This window comes from Physeter macrocephalus, chromosome 4 (assembly GCF_002837175.3).
Source record: "Physeter macrocephalus isolate SW-GA chromosome 4, ASM283717v5, whole genome shotgun sequence".
Taxonomy (NCBI): domain Eukaryota; kingdom Metazoa; phylum Chordata; class Mammalia; order Artiodactyla; family Physeteridae; genus Physeter; species Physeter macrocephalus.
In genome coordinates this window covers 13,206,169-13,211,023 of record NC_041217.1, presented here as the reverse complement: position 1 = coordinate 13,211,023, position 4,855 = coordinate 13,206,169, and positions in this window count along the sequence as shown.

The following is a 4,855-nucleotide window of genomic DNA, read 5'->3' as shown; positions in this document are numbered from 1 at the left end:
GGGTTCGCGCCCCGGTCCGGGAGGATCCCACATGCCCGCGGAGCGGCTGGGCCCGTGAGCCATGGCCGCTGAGCCTGCGCGTCCGGAGCCTGCGCTCCGCAACGGGAGAGGCCACGACAGTGAGAGGCCCGCGTACCGCAAAACAAAAAAATAAATATAAAAATAAAAAAGAAAGTTTTTGAGATAATTGTAAATTCACATGCAGTTGTAAGAATACAGAGAAATCTTTTGTACATTATGTCCTCCTACAGCTAACGTTGTACAAAACTGTAGTGTAACTATCTCAACAAGGATATTGGAATTGATGCAATTTACCTACTGTATTCAGATTTCCCCAGATTTACTTGTACTCACGTGTGTGTGTGTAGTAAGTTCTATCCAGTTTTCTCACCTGTGTGGGTTTATGTAGCCCATGACAGTCCAGATATAGCAGACCCAATACTACAACAATCCTTGTTTTGCCTTTTTATAACCATCCCTACCTCTCTAACACATCTAGTCCTCAACCACTGGCAAACACTAAACTGACCGCCATTTCCGAAATGTTTTCATTTCGAAAACGCTACATAAATGGAATCATACGGTATGTAGCCTTTGGGGGTTGACTTTCTTCCACTCAGACTCAGTCCCTGGAGATTCCTCTAAGTGGTTATAGGTAACAATAGTGCATTCCTTTCTATTGCTGACAAGTATTCATAGTTTGGATGTACCAGTTTGTTTACCATTCACCTGCTGAAGTACATCTAAACTGATTTCCCTTTGGCTGTTACAAATAAAGCTGCTGCAGTTTCTTGTATAGGTTTTAGTTTGAACATAAGTTTTCATTTCTCTGGGATAAATGCTCAAAAGTCCATTTGCTGGATAAGGTGGTGATTGCCTGTTCAGTTTTATAAGAAAATGCCAAACTGTTTTCCAATGTGGCTGTACCATTTTACATTCCCACAAGTGATGCATGAGTGATTCAATTTCTCTGCATCCTTCTTAGAATTTGGTGTTGTCAGTATTTTTTATTTTAGCCACACCCAAATCTCTATGTCACATTTCTTGCATAGGTGGAGTAACTATAAGTAATTTCAGTAGGTAATCTGGCTTTGGTGGACACTGTAATGTGTTACATGGATCCTCCAGTGCTAGACTGTCACCTCAATTGTTGGGACAGTGTAGGCGGCAGCCTGGGCAGAAATCCTCACCACCCTTAGTGGTTGCCTCAGTTGCAGAGTTTGCACAAGGACAGACCACCTCTCCCAGGACAGACCACATCTAATGACTGACTGATGAGGGACTTGAAAGAGGCCCCACTTGGGACAACACTAAAGGACCACACTAGTTCCAAAGCTCCCTGTGGAGTTGGAGGGTGAATCTCCACTCAATTTCTCTCTACCCTCTCCTACTTTCTTCTCCTCCCTTGAACGAGTTATGACCTAAAGGGCGTTCCTTAATATTCTGTACCCAAAAGTCCATCTCTGATTTGACTTTCCAGGGAGCCCCACCTACGACACTGATATGATTTATTGTTCATTTTACTTTCTATTCTATTATGAACTCCTGGAATCTGATACATGGTGGGGTTCCAGGTGAGTTTAGTCTCCAGATTTGATTTTAAAGCTTTGAAATATTTGAAAATAATTTTTATTTTGCCTTTTACTCTATTTTAAGAGCAGTTTTGGTATATTTAGATATGAAGTTAATTTTCAGAAAGAGAATTTCTATTTATATTACTAGCACACAAGAAAAATAGAATTGAGTTAGTTTCCAGGAAATAACTCCCATGTTGTCAACACATAAAACATAGCTTTATTTGACATGCCAATTTACTAGCAAAATTTTGAGACTAAGAAAGGAAATCCAAGTGCCTTTTGTCATACATATACTGAAAGTGATGACAACATGTTTTTAGAGGAAAGTGTTATTTTCCTTATGTAAATCAAGGAGAAAAATATAATTAGTTTAAACTAATTCTTATATATGTATGCAAAGTTCCTAAAGAAAATTTTAAAACAAGTATTATGAGCAATTGCACAAAGGTAACATTTTAATGAATTCTAATATTTTCATCATACAGTAAAATAAAATGGTATCTGAATATAAATATAGGTAATCAAAATTGTAGCAATACCTCATTGCTTTTGACTGTGCGTTATGTTAGTAACACATTTCAATTTACGATAATAGAGCGACTTCGTTAGTCCTGTGAACCACAACTTGGTATTTGTGTAAAGATTGCTAGTAGCATGTCAATGTTACATAAGTGTTGAGATACTTCATATTAGGAAATCCTAAGATATATTTGACTATCTAGGAACTTTTGTCATGCACTGCCTTCCAGCTCAAATTGGGAATCTTATTTTTATTTATTTAATTAGCTGTTTATGATTTGTTCATTCATTTATTTTTATTCTTTTCTTTTGATGGGTATTGTTTGTATAAAGCTCAAAATTTGAAAGGTACAGTAAGATATTGATTGTTGCTGAAACTTGGCCTCTGTTCACCAGTGCCAAATAGAAATGCAGAGACAGAATTTTGGGTGAAGTAGAAAAGAGTAACTTCTATTGCTTTGCCAGGCAAAGGGGGCCACAGCAGGCTAATGCCCTCAAGACTGTGTGACCCACCCTGAAGGGGGGAGTGAGGAGTTTTCTAGTGTTCAAGGAGCAGGGATGTGGTCAGCTTGTGGACATTCTTCTGATTGGTTGGCATCAAGGTGAAGCTTCAAGCATCATCAGCCTTCTGGATTCAACCAGTCTAGGGTCTGTGCTTGTGGTCAGCAGTTTTCATCTGGAGGGGGTCTGCTTCCTATAAAAACAACTTAGGAATGTGTGTTGGGCCTTCATCTGTATTCTTTGGCGAACCGGGATGCTGCTGTGTGGTGGATTTAGAGTCTAGATTGTTACCAGTTTCCCAGCCCAACAGCTATTGTTTGTTTCTACACATTTCCCATCATTAACTCCTGAGTCAGCATTTTACTTCAAAAGACACACAGGGACTTGCATATAGTTTCATGATGAAAAGAAGACTCTTTCCTTTTTTCTGTTAGATTTGTCATTTCCACCATTACTTTCTACTTTCCAGGTTTATTAGTTTATTATTGTTATTATTATCATTATTATTATGTAATTTATGCACTTAAATGACATGTTTTACTCCAGCTAGTAAAAATTCGGAAATCAGCACACTTAAAATATCTCACACATCACTTTATACTTCTTCCTTGTTTGTTCTTATCAAAGTCACATTATGTTCACATTATGTAAGCATAACACCACCTTTTCTTTTAGTGAAACAGATTTAATGTCCCTTGGCTCTTCATTGCCATTTTTCTCTTGGTGGATGATATGTGTTCCCTGAGAATTTCTTCAAAATGAACTTACAGTTCAAATGAACTTACTAGGAACTCTGGTTTCTCGTAAGTTAAAAAATAATAGCTCCCTTGTCCCTGTTTCATTCATGTTTGAATAGTGGTTTGGCTAGCTCTAAATGTATTAGGTCACACTTTCTTTCCTTGAAGATTGTATAGGTGGTTTTTCATGATCATTATAACATTGAATATTGCTGTGGAGAAGTTGAAGGTCAGCCTGTTTTTTCACCTTATAGATGAATTAAATCTATTTTCCTGGCTGCCCAAAGCATTCATATCTATATAAAATTTGAAATTCAGTTAACTTAAAGGGTTTATTTTACAGTGGATACTTTTAGGTCTACTTCTCCTAGGATATAGTGTTCTCCTTAAAGAAGTAAATTCAAGTGTTCTTTGACATCTGAAAAGTTTTTTTTTTTAACTGAATATCTAAATTTTTTTTCTCGTTTCACTATTTTATTTGGACCTGTTGGGAGATGCTAGTTGAGTGTATTAGATCTTGTTTGAAAAACTACTGCTTATTTGAAGTTTCTCTGTATTTTGCTCTGTATTTTGTTTATTCGTACTTCATTTTGCTCAGTTTTTAAAGTCTTGTCCTCTGTGTTTTCTTATTGTGATTTTAGCAATGTCTTACATTTTTGCTGCTTCCAATTTAGTCTTTATTTTTATGAGACTTTTAAAATTTAATTTCTTTTCTGAGTTTTAACAACTCGTGTTTCATTTCCTTCTCACCATTTCATCACCATGAAGAAAGAAATGTTTAATGCTCTTGTATTATTAACATGATTGCTTCGATAATTTTATAATCATGATATTTTTGTGATGATTTGTATCTGATCTACAGCAATATTTTTGTGGTATTTTTCCTTTGGTTAGTTTTCATTCCTTTCTTTCTTCATTCTTTGTCCTATTCATTATATTTACTTTTTATCGGTCTATTATTGTTTCTTTTGAATTATTTCTCTGCTTTGAACCAGATTATTCTTCAAGGGGGGTAGGGGGCGGAATTCAGGTTCATGTTCCCAGGTTACTAGAATTTCCCTTTTAGGATTATTTGGGTGTGAATGAGGTCTCCCCAGCCAGTCAAGAGTAGCATCACAGGGCTCTCAAACCAGAGTAGCTCCCCCCGCTCTGCTGTCCAGACACATAAACAGCCCGTGTGGCTTTTTCACTCCTGCGCATCAAGCTACCAACCCAGCAAAGTCTCATGGCTGGGTATTTGCACTTTATTTCCACAGCTGAAGAGAAACATGGTTGCTTTCCACTTCAGGGTGTACCACTTACTTGACAAGTGTGCTTTTGTAAGCTTTTTCAAGATCTGTGTCCATGGATGTGATAATCTACATATTCCTGCACTTATTTGACCTTCAAAAAGTTTTGGAAACAACCTCTCCTCCTATTTTGGGATTCAGTGTTTTAGATATCTGTTGATTTCTTCAAAGTTGACATTTTATTTTTGTTTCTCATTTTTCTGTTTTCTTTTGGGTGATTTTCAAGAGAAGA